Source organism: Mesoplodon bidens, assembly GCF_964165515.1.
Source record: "Mesoplodon bidens genome assembly, chromosome: 6".
NCBI lineage: Eukaryota > Metazoa > Chordata > Mammalia > Artiodactyla > Ziphiidae > Mesoplodon > Mesoplodon bidens.
Window position 1 is genome coordinate 20,998,927 of NC_138162.1, and position 12,550 is coordinate 21,011,476.

Consider the following 12,550-nt stretch of genomic DNA (forward strand, 5'->3'; position numbering starts at 1 on the left):
GAGAGAGGGAAGGAGGGAGGGAGGGAGGGAGAAGAAGGGAAAGAAAGAAAGTGAGCAAGCAAGCAGTTAGTTTGCCTGGGAAAGTGCAGCAATGTAAAGTGCTGGTGTGACTTGCCAGATGGCTGAGAGGCTGCTTAAATCCAAGATGTCTCTTCCATGAGGGGCTCAGTTTGCAGTTACGAATATTTTCATGAAGAGTGAGGTTGTAGGGTGAGAATGAAGGGGTAGACACCAGGGTGAGTAAGCCCTCTTCTCCCAGGGCATCTCAGAGCCATGAACACAGATAGGGAAAGCCTCTTCCTGGCAGATAGAAAAATGTTAATAACTTTAAAGCCTCCCCAGAAACTTGGTATGTGGTTTTGAAGTGTTTTGGCATTTGGAAGGGGTACAAGGGGAATATAACATATGTATAGGGATTTTTCCCAGATTCAAATAAATACTCGAAAATTTTCTGGTGTGTATTTTATAAGATGGAAGCAATAAAAAAAAAGAAAGAAATGCTCTCTGATCTTTCCAAAACATTCCCGTAACATAGGGAATCTCGAAAACAGAGTATATGTAAAACATTTTATTTAATAGCTGCAATGGTTAATTTTATGTGTCAATTTGGCTAGGCTGCAGTGCTTACGTATTTGGTTGTACGTGTCTGTACGGTGCTGTGAAGGTCTATGTACATGAGATTAATACAGCAGATTACCCTCCATAATGTGGGCAGGCCTCTTCCAGTGAGTTGAAGACCTTTAAATGAAAACTTACCATCCCCAAGAAAGAGGGAATTTTGCCAGCCCACTGCCTTCCCTGAGTCTCCAGCCTACCCGCCCAGCCTGCAGATTTCAGACTTGCTAGCCTCCACAATTGTGTGAGCTAATTCCTTAAAATAAATCCACCCCCAGCCCCCGCCTCTATACACTCACACACACACACACTCACATCTTACTGGTTCTGTTTCTCTGGAGAACCCCAACTAACATAATGGGTTATGTCATTGTACTTTCATTGGAGTTAATCACATAAACAAATACACCAGCTTCACAGTGAATAAATGTTAGCACTGCTTAAAAGAGTTGAGTAAGATTATTCAGCTTACTTGGTTGAATAAATTGAACTCAGGAAGAACTGAATTCTTATTCAGCTGCTGAATGAGAACTTAAATTTTAAATATCATTCAGCAGAATAGGTCACTTTTTAAGGGCCCAAATGCTCACATAATATAACATTTTAATTCTCACAGGGCTCATTAGGATTGTAACAGCCTGTCTAATAGATCAGAGGACTTCTGTGGACAGATTTTATTAGTCCAAAGACAGCTTATTCACTGTAATCTTTTAGGAGAGAGGCAATACATTATCTTTTTAGACCAATATAAAACCTCCAGATCTGTACACATGGAATCAATCTAACACTCATTTCTGGCTCAGTGCCTTCCTTTAGCCTCCCATGAATTTGTACTCAAGACTAGGACTGCTCAGACAGAGTGCATGTTCCTAGAGCATCAATTAGCTCGTCCCCTAGGTCAGTAGGTGAGAGATGCAGAAGTGGAAGTTGCATTTCCCAGCATGTCAGCGCTCTGCGCCCAAGTAACAGCCACCAAACGCAAGCCTATTACCGCCACTGAAGGCAGCCAGCTGCAAGTGAACCCAGTGCTAGGCACAGTGCCCACTCCCCGGGGACTTCCTCCTGGCACAGACATTCCACATGCTTTGTGTTTGTTCATTTTGTCCTTGTTCCCGTAACTTGGTAGCCACAACCCATATACCTCCATCCATCAAGTTACCTTCACCGTAAAAAAATAAATAAATAAACGGCAAAATCCTATATTTTCACTGTTTAAAACATCTACAGTTTATCCTGGACTGATATTCTGGACTGCTGCATGTCTCTGTCTATTAACAACGTAACGTGGGGTTTTTTTTATTGGGCTAATATCTTATTAGGATTGTTACTGTTTTTGAGTATTCTGGCTGCAAAGCTGTACAGATATGGAGAGGTCGGCCCCATTCCTACTTTTGTTTTTATATGTCTTGTGTGTGTTTGCAGAACATTAGTTTTTTCTGGAATGCACATACTATGTTAGAGCAGAAATGCATGCACTATAATTCATTCATTAACATCCCCAAGCTACTCATATCTGCCAGACTGAAGTACAGGCTATGCCAACAGATCCCCAAGGAGGAAAAGAAAAAGTATTTGCATCACCAACCCTAACACTAGTTTACGGCATGTCTGTCAGAAAACATGACATACAAATGTCCTAAAACACGGATTTTCTAAGCAAATGTCAGTTGACTCCTCAGAAATTCTTCTGCCTCAGCCAGAGCAGACTGTAACTCTGCTCTATAGGAGCAAGAATTACAGCGTGACTGTGTCACATCAGGGGATGAACTGTGCGGCCACCACGCCTAAGGAGATGGGCAACAAGCCAGCACATGCTGCCTCAACCCCCCTGACCCTCCACCTCGGGACCAGGCAGCCACAGGTGGCTCACAGCAGGGGAGACTTTCACCACTGCATTCAGGTTTCAAAATGAATAACTCACTTGCACTTTTTTGTTTTCTAGCCAGACATTAAAACAAACAAACAAACAAAAACACTCTAGGTCAGAGATACCATTATGACAAAATGGCCACTTGAGCATGCTCCATAACTGTGTAGTTGTAAATGATCACAAGTGGGTATCATGGCTGAACATTCCCCAGAATGTCCCCCCCAAATTTTTAAAAATTGAAATTTAAAAAAATGAAATTGAAGAGAGTGGTTGCCATCAGTGTGGGGCGGTGGCAGGGGGTGGGGATGGAGCTCTCAGAATCTCTTTATCTGGAGTGTTTCTGCCTGGTCACCTGAAAAGGACAGGTATGAGGACATTTAAGGGGAAACTCTTTTTTTTTTTTTTTTTTTTGCTTTACGTGGGCCTCTCACTGTTGTGGCCTCTCCCGTTGTGGAGCACAGGCTCCAGATGCGCAGGCTCAGCGGCCATGGCTCACGGGCCCAGCCGCTCCGCGGCATGTGGGATCCTCCCGGACCGGGGCACGAACCCGTGTCTCCTGCATCGGCAGGCGGACTCTCAACCACTGCGCCACCAGGGAAGCCCAAGGGGAAACTCTTGATGGAGCCTGTATTTGGGGCTGACAAAAATTACAAGACACAGAGCTTTTGTAGCTATCCAAATTTCTTATCTCTATAAAAAAGAAATTTGATATTTCCATAGTTTTTCTTTTCTTGTGGTTAAGAAACATATAACGTGAAATCTACCTTCTTGACAAACTGGTAAGTGTGCAGTACTGTCACCTACATGCACACTGTTGCAGAGCAGATCTCTAGAGCTTGTTCATGTTGAACGACTGAAACTCTCTAACCCACGGAACAGCCAGCGACTCTTCATTTCCCAATCCCCCAACCCCTGCCAACCACCATTCTACTTTCTAAGAGTTGGCTATTTTGATACCTCATGGAAGTGGAATTATACATTATTGGTCCTTCTGTGACTGGTTTATTTCACTTAGTATAATGTCCTCAAGGTTCACCCATGCTGTCACATACTGCAGAAGTTCCTTCTTTTTTTAAAGCTGAGTGATATTCCACTGTATGTATACACCCCATTTTCTTTATTCATTCATCTGTCAATGGACACTTCAGCTGTTTCCAACTCTTAGCTATTGTGAATAGTGTTGCAATGATCATGGGAGTGCAGATATCTCCTCAAGATCCTGATTTCAATCCTTTTGGATATACATGCAGAAGTGGGATTGCTGGATCATATGGTAGTTCTATTTTCAATTTTTTGGAGGAACCTGCATACTGTTTTCCATAGTGGCTGCACCACTTTACATTCCCACCAACAGTGTACAGGTTCCCAATTTCTCCACATTCTAACTAGCACTTATTACCTTCTCTGCTTTTAATAACAGCCATCATAACAGGTATGAGGCAATATTTCACTGTGGTTTTGATCTGCATTCCTCTGATGATTAGTGATGTTGAGCATCTTTTCATCTCCTCAAAAATTTTTTTGCCTGAAGGACAAAATATTCCAGCAATGAAAGGAAACACCATTGTGGTACCAGAAAATATGACCTCTCATCACTAAATTCCCTTATTTTTGATCAGAAATCATTCCATTCCAATTGATTTTTTACCTGTCTTAAAACTGTGACAGACAAGTACTTCCAGCTTCAAATGAAGAGAAGGAAAGACATCAGGGGAAGAGGTGTTCTGGATATCTCAGTGCTTTCAGAGCTCAGCCCTCCTCCCCCAAGGACACACCTATCAGGGCAGCATAACCTGGAGATAGAAAATATTGTACAGCACCACCTGTTGAGCCTGAACAAGGTAACTCTGAAATGACAAGAATATCTAAGAGCAAAAAAGAGAGTAAAGATAGACTAGTTTTGGGTCAAAATATGATCCCACAAACTTGAAAGGGGAAGAAGTAACATGATTAAAGGTCTAAGGGCACCATGGAACCACATGTTCATGGATCTTCAAAGCAGGATCACAACTGACACTTGAATTTACCAGGGCATATTCACAGGTAGGAAACAGGGGTTGCAAACTGGAAATGGTATCTTTCCCACCTCACGGAGTATGCAAAATTAGAAATTTCTACTTAAAAGCCGAATGTTTCACCCTCCTTTATAAGCTGGCATTGCCGGCAACACTGGGCCTACATCCTGCCTGTCAGCATCTGTCAGTCCCCCCAGCAGATAAAGCAGAGGCTGCTACTGGGCCCCAACTCCATTCTATCGGGTCAGTGTTACCTGCCTGGCCGCGGAGGCCTCTGAGTTTGTGAGCCCCTCTCCATGACATCCGTCACAGCCCACGGGATGGTGAAGATGGGAACCTGAAGATAATCTGACCAGGACCTAGAATCTCTCTTGTTGAAACTGTATCATCACCACACAAGATAAGTGGAGATAACGTCTCTACTGAAGAGAGAAAAAAACTGCCTGAATTTAGTAGGTGTGCTTGATTTCCGACCCCCAGTGAGACCTGGACCCAGACCATCCACCTCATGATTCTTCCCATTCATTACACTCACTGGTGCCTCTGGAGAGAGAGCAGCTGGCCAAGAAACTTTGATTTTTGACTGGATATGATTTTTAAGCACCCAGTTCCTAGCACAGTCCCAGGCACATGTGGATACAAAAAAAAAATCTTTTTTAAATGAAGTAATTAAAATGAATGACATAGGAAAAAAGCAAGAAGAGTTTCTTCTGTGGGCAAATGACAAACATGATCCTTAAGACTGGGACCAATTTAAGATGAACTTCTTCCACAATATTTTTGCCCTCAATTTAAATGATGGACAAGATCAATAAGCAATGAAAAATGGAGAAACTAATGTTTTCAATCTTTTATAGTTCTTGAGGAGTTCAAGTCCCTTTAGAACAGTATTTCTCACACTTGACTAACATGTAGACCTTATTAAAGAAAATATCTCCTATGGATTGCAGAGTTGACGTAAATATTGTCTGTATCATGTTACGAACTATGAACAAACATAAACAGATATAAACTAATTATAATTATAGTTCCAAAACATTAATGTGCCCAACACACGTTTGAAAATCAATGGAATGATAATTAACAACATTCATTTAATCCAACAAGGGATGCACTTCCACTGAAACTACATCCCAACAGCTAATGTCAGTAGGCACTGGCAGCTTGTGTGCTGCACTTTTGAGTTACATTTACAAGATCAAAACCCCATTCCCCATCACTTTTCCACTGAGAATACAAGAGACTCCAACACTCTATATTGTCAATCAGTTTCATTTTACATGGACACATCACTTACACTAAGCCCACTGCTGTGCCTTCCTCATCAGCCCATGACAAGTGGTGCTGTGGGTGCCGCATAACCAGTCTGAAACAAAGAGGCAGGTTTTGAAATGCTGTAGCCAAATCTGTCATGCAAGGGTCATCCAGGTGATTGCAAATGTGCTCCAAATAATTTGTTTTATATTATCATATAATGATAACATAAAATGAAAACAAAAATGTTAAGTCTTCTAAGACTCCCAAGCATACAAGACCCAAAGGGCCCCTGATAGGAGAAACATTCTTTTTTTTTTGAGAAACATTCTTGACATGAAATGTCCATAGTCTGAGGATGTGACCAGAGGTATTTTTCCATTTATTATACTGCATCCCAGGTCCTTCAGGTGTTAGAAACTCCTAGGGTTTTTTTTTGTTGTTGTTGTTGTTGTTGTTTGCGGTACGCGGGCCTCTCACTGTTGTGGCCTCTCCTGTTGCGGAGCACAGGCTCCAGACGCGGAGGCCCAGCAGCCATGGCTCACGGGCCCAGCCGCTCCACGGCACGTGGGATCCTCCCGGACCGGGGCACGAAGCCGTGTCCCCTGCATTGGCAGGCGGACTCTCAACCACCGCGCCACCAGGGAAGCCCTACTCCTAGGTATTTTAAAAGGTGAAACAATAAGCTTCTTGAAGGTCAGGGTCACTCTAGTGCCTGGGACACTGGCAGGCACATGAACACTGAGGGAATTAAAGAAACATGTCTGAGCTACTGCATCTATATATCTTTATAAGACATACAAACGAAGGCCTTAAGGTTTAAAATTCACTTTCCTCTTTTTATAATTACTCTGACAAAAGCAATTATAATTTGGAAGACCCCAAACACTTACCAGTTGAAGCAATGAAACTGTTTTTCTTGTTTGTTTGTTTGTTTTTTAAATTTTTGGCCGGGCCGTGTGGCATGTCGGATCTTAGTTCCCCAACCAGGAATCGAACCCTGCCCCCTGCATTGGAAGCACGGAGTCTTAACCACTGGACCACCAGGGAAGTCCCATGAAACTTTTTTTGAGGAACTAATTTCAATGAAATCATATATGTCATACCACCATTACAACTTTCTTCTGGGAAATAGTGTTTACTTCCCATTTTACAACATGGTATGAGACTAATAGTCAGATAGGAGAAGCCTGAGTACCATGATAAATAATCTCTTCCCATTTCTTCCTTCCAACAATATACCGCAGTCAGGCCCTACCTAAGCTTTACCAAGCTACACATGAAGCAAGAAGGTATATTGTATATACCCTCTTAGGAGAAGAAAGCAGACATCTGAATCACTACAGCATCCTAACCTTTCCCATCATCTAAAAGCTCTCTCCGCCGTCAGCCTCTAAGCTTCCATTCACAGCACATTAGCCTGTTTCAACTACTTCCATTTTACAAATGAAATAAGATCATGTAACCTGGGAAGAAACTGAGAAACAAGTAAAGATGTTTACATGCTCAAAGTGACAGGAGTAGTATAACTGTGAATTTGAACAGTGATTCAGGATAGGAGTAAACGAAAACTTCAGGTTAAAAGACAAGCCAGACCAGAGTCTACGCTCTTAGAGCATAATCTTCCAATGATACCTCATTTTCAGCCTTTCTCTTTTTTTTTTTTTTTTTTTTTTTTTTGCGGTATGCGGGCCTCTCACTGTTGTGGCCTCTCCCGTTGCGGAGCACAGCCTCCAGACGCACAGGCTCAGCGGCCATGGCTCACGGGCCCAGCCGCTCCGCGGCATGTGGGATCTTCTCGGACTGGGGCACGAACCCGTGTCCCCTGCATCGGCAGGCGGACTCTCAACCACTGCGCCACCAGGGAAGCCCCTAAGCCTTTCTCTTTTTGTCCACACCATAAGGCAGAGTAAACAAGCTCTCATCAAAATCTGACAGCAAAGCTCATAACAAACAGTGAGATCTGAGGGTCAGAGCAGGCCACTTTCCCAATGGCCAACACTGGTAGTCCTCTAAGGATGGGAAAGCCAGAATACCTTTCTGGGGCCAGGAGGTCAAAAAGAAATTACTATCTTGAGATGAAACTCAAATATCAGAACCAGAAGGGGTCACCACCAGCAAGCAGAGCTCAGAAAAACTAAGCCACACACAGATTCCTGCCAGGCCCAGGCACAAGGTTTGGAAGGTTCAAGGTAGGCTGTGGTTTTCACAGACAGGTAGGCTTCTCCCACTCAGCAGTAATGACACACATAATTGTGACAGAGGATATATTGAAGGGAAAAAACAAAAAGCAACAAGCCAGCAACAATTAGAAAATAAAGATATACAGAGAGAGATACAGATAAAGATATAGATAGATAGATGGATAGATCTTTATGCATCTGTCTCTATATATCTCCAGTTCTGAATGCATAAAAGGCAGAGAATCTCTGGAAAGCCTGTGGCTAGCACACTGATAGGCCCCAAAGCCAGTGCCAAAGGAAAGCATTACACACAGTCAAAAACACTCGGTGGAGCAGTGGTTAAGAATCCGCCTGCCAATGCAGGGAACAGGGGTTCAAGCCCTGGTCCGGGAAGATCCCACATGCCACGGAGCAGCACAACTACTGAGCCTGCACTCTAGAGCCCACGAGCCACAACTACTGAGCCCGCATGCCACAGCTACTGAGCCTGTGCTCTAGAGCCTGTGCTCCGCAACAACAGAAGCCACAACAATGAGAAGCCACCACAAGGAGAAGCCCGTGCATCACAACGAAGATTAGCTCCCTCTTGCCACAACTAGAGAAAGCCCGAGTGCCGCAACGAAGATGCAGTGCAGTCAAAAATAAATAAATAAAAATAAATACATTTTTTAAATAAATAAATAAATACAGTATTTAAAAAAAAAAAAAAAAAAAAAACACTCTTCCAGGACCGAGGCTCAACCCACCATCATGCCTCAAGGCTGAAACAAATCTTTATCTCCTTGGGGAGCACAAGATATTACTGGCCATATGAGTTAAAAAAATATATTTATCTTCAGACACTACAAACACAGTCCAAAGCACCCAGATGCTCACATTTGGAAGATACTCAAGAGCTGAGATCAACCAGAGGAGAGCTGATTTAACTCTCGCATCTCAAGCTGCCTCGGGGCCGTTCTCATTGAGTGGGAAGAGAAGGGAAACTGAGGCACTATCTAATCAATCAGTCAGTGTCTCTCCATCCGTCTGCTCGTCTTCTGCCCCCTCTCACCCTGTCCCTCTCCCTCTGTGTCTCCAGATCACTCTCTGTGTTTATTTCTCTTTGCGTCCACCTCTCCTCTCTTCCGTTCTAATCTTGCAAAGCACCACATCATGTAGGTAAAGTGGGTTTATGAAGCAACTGCACTATTACAAAAGAAGATGATCAGAGGGAAAAGCCCTAAAGTGGAACCCAAGAAAGGGAAATGTAAAGGAAACGCTGACCAATGCTGAAACCATGCCTCTGTGTACTTGTAGCTATGTGTTTTAAAAAATCTAGTGAAGTGGGATTGGTGTTCAACTGTTGCTCTTTTCCTCTCTATTTTAGCCATCATCTTTATAGTTGTACAGACATGCTGAAGTAAACCATTTTGACAACCCATACACAGGTCACACATGGGTAGTTTTGGTTCCTTCTCCATTAAATTTCTTGCTTCTAAATTATTCAACAAAAGAGTCCTCTTCAACACTGTGTGTGTAGAAAAGGTGCAAATCACATGAAACAGCTGACAGCATGGGTCCAATTTTGGCACCTGAACGAATCCCACCCTAGCCCTGTCTTGCAGGTCACCAATCACACTAATCCCTGCTACACTAGATGCACCCACCCTGGGTCTGTCCCTGGTCTGGTTATTGTGGCACAACCAGTGCCCATGCACAAACCCATTGTGGTTCCAGTGCCGGCTGGACCCTTGTGTTTCTGTTTCTAAGAATGCGGGGTTCTAAGTTAATTTATCAACGTGAATCAGTCCACAAATGACACTCGCTATCACTACAAATGGAACTGAGAAAACTCTGAAAAGCTTCAGCTCTGATTAGAGGAGAGAGATGAATTCCTGTTATGCCCTTGCCTCAGTCAAATGCTCAACGTGTGCGTGCGCATACATTTCTCCATCAATTTCTCCATCAATCAGAGATAAGAAAGTCTACGACCCTGTTTAATTCTGAAAATCAAACAAATGAGCTTGTAAAGTAGTAGGCATCAATGAATATTTGTGTGCAGCAATATAAATGCACAACAATGTCTTGTTTTCTATGTAGTAGCAGGAAAACAGGGAGTACAAAAACTGCTATAGCGAAAGCCAAACTGTCTAACAGCCCGGGTCACGGCTCAGGTGCCGCTCAGGTGCATCCAGGAGGCCTGGAGTACAAGGTGCCGTAATCAAGTCGTTGAGAAGTGGGAGCGCTCCTAAATCAGTGTCTGGGAAGATTCTCCGGACGCTGCGGATTTCACTTTGGCCTGTATAACTAACAAAGTGCCCTTTGCAGGGCTCAGATACGAGCAAGTAAAACTTTCTCCCCAAACTCTGACTCTGAACGCATTCCCTTTCCTTAACGCTAGGGCATCTCGTCTTGGGGAAGTTAAAGCGAGTCGGTGAATGGAGAAAAAGGAACTGAGAGAGAGACTAGGCGGGCTGCACACTCCACAGTGTAAGAAGGAGAGATGGCAGCGCCCCTGGGAGGACAGGAAACACCACCACCACCTCCCGCCCTCCAAACTACACACGCACCTGGGGATGAACTTGGCCTCGTCCCAGAGTCGTGCCTGGAAGTCCTGCCAAGCCTAGCCAGGGCTCGCCGCGTCCCAGGAGGCGACCAGAGCTGCCGCCGCGTCCTTGTCGCCCATGTCCTCCTCGCTGTCCCCGGGGTCGGACCCCGCCTGGTTCTTGCAGCCCCCAGCCAAGGCGCCGTCCCCCGCGGCCGGCCCAGCGGAAGCCGAGAGCAAACTCCTGGAAGGTGAGGCGCAGTCGCGGTCGGCTTCCAGCCTCCGGAGCCGGCCTCGGCGTCGGCCGAGAGCACGCGCAGCTCCGCCCACAGCGTGCTGAACTTCTTGCGCTCCAGCTGCCCTGAGCGGTTCGCAGGCGACGAAGACGGAGCGCAGCCCGGTCAGCTCCTCCAGGTCCCCGTCCGCCTCCGTCCCGCCTGGTGGGGCCAACCGAAAGGGCTCCGCGGCGCGACGGGGCACGCGGTCCGCCCCGGCTGTGGCGACAGCGGGGAGTCCGGAGCCACCTGCTGCCCCCGGGAGCCGCGGCAAGTTCGGCGACTCGAGCTGGTTTGGCCACTGGCGGGAACCTCCGGGCGGGGCGAGGCGCCTGGGTGGGTCGTAATGGCGCGCTCCGACGCGGCTTCGCGTTCTGCCAGCCCTGGAGCGGTGCCAGCGCGCCCCTGACCCCGCGCAAAAATGCCCGCCCGCGACTGAGACCCCGGCGCGGCCGCACGCGCCTTCCCGGCGGGGCCTGGCTCTGCCCAGCCTGGGAGAAGGAGCGCCCAGCTCCGGTTCCCACGCCTCCGGGATCCCGGCTGTGCTTCCCGTGCAGAGCTCTGGATCCTGGGTTTGGGGCTCTTGGAGTTGGGGGGCCCGGCCGGAGCTGGGAGTGAGGCAGTAGGCTCTTCGGCGTAAACAGTGTTTACTCGGGTCAATCAAGAGCTGGCAGGAGCGTAGGGAGCTAACTAACTGGACAGAAAGGGGAAAGGAAAGTAGGGGTAGGATTCCAAATTGGTTAACGTTATGTGTATTTTATTCTTTTCCGATTCCGGAAAATTGGTAAACTTCTGTATATACAAGATTTACCAGAAGACCCCCGTTCTCTGATTTTACTGGCTTTCTTTAATGCATGCCCGTCCAACATTAAGATCCAACTAGGTAATGCACATTAGGAATCACATAGATCTTCCAGATCCTCAAATCCAAATAATTTTTCACAGTTCTTGTCTCCAAAACCTGAGAAAATTAATAACCAAAATCCTTGACAGGCAGCAATATTTAAACAAGGACTGAGGTAGCTTTTAAACAAATCTTATGGAAATTATATGTGCAGATGTATGTTACCCTTTGGTCTTAATTTCAACAGTACTGTTGTTTCCTTAATACTGGCTGCTTAATGGGTATAAGATCTTTAAAATTCATCCATTTTTATCCTTTTTTTAAAAAACCTCATCTTATTTTCAAGAGACCCTCACTTTGTCCTATGACTTATGTATATGTTCCCTTTGGTGATTCTCAAAGCTTGTGAAAATGCATTTGGGTTATTTTTACTTTATCACATCAGTTCCCTCCACTTTTTAGACTTTTTAATTTATTTCCATTTCTTTTAGCAATGACTCTATTCTGTTTATTCTCATTCTGAATCCTCTCTATTGCTTATTACTTTGTTTTCAGTGTCATAAAAATAGAGGATTTGACTGACACATTTCTTCAAGCTGATGTTCTTAAACAGAAAGCTAAATGCTAAACATCCGAAGAACTGTTTCTTCTTGAATAGTACAATAAATAAGGTCAACACTCACAGGATCCGTCAAGCTGTAAATGCCACTGATATTCGCCATCTGTAAATTTAACTAGTAAATTATGAGAGGCATTCTATTAATAAGCCCTGGCCTTAGCAATCTAATTGCTAAGTGAATATAGTTCTGTACAAGTAGATAACTAATACATTGGAATGAATTTTATTATTAGTGCAAAAAAAATTGTTATTGATTTTGGGTTTATGTGCTTTCCTGTTTATTCTAAAGACTGCTTTTTCCATATAAAGTAAAAAGTGGCCTCGGTAATCCCACTTATTACCTCGGTAATG

The 12,550-nt window shown here is 44.7% G+C and overlaps 1 pseudogene across 1 annotated transcript in view; it reads right to left on the bottom strand.

The window, feature by feature from the left end:
- The window catches only part of LOC308619255 (ras and EF-hand domain-containing protein-like), a 57,156-nt pseudogene extending 44,854 nt beyond the window's left edge, over positions 1-12,302 (bottom strand). Inside the window, exons 1-2 of the transcript in view lie at positions 12,264-12,302; positions 10,487-11,430 (exon numbers count right to left, since the gene is read on the bottom strand). The product of the transcript in view is annotated as a ras and EF-hand domain-containing protein-like (transcript). The remainder of the gene's footprint in view (positions 1-10,486; positions 11,431-12,263) is intronic.
- Positions 12,303-12,550: the final 248 nt, after the last annotated feature.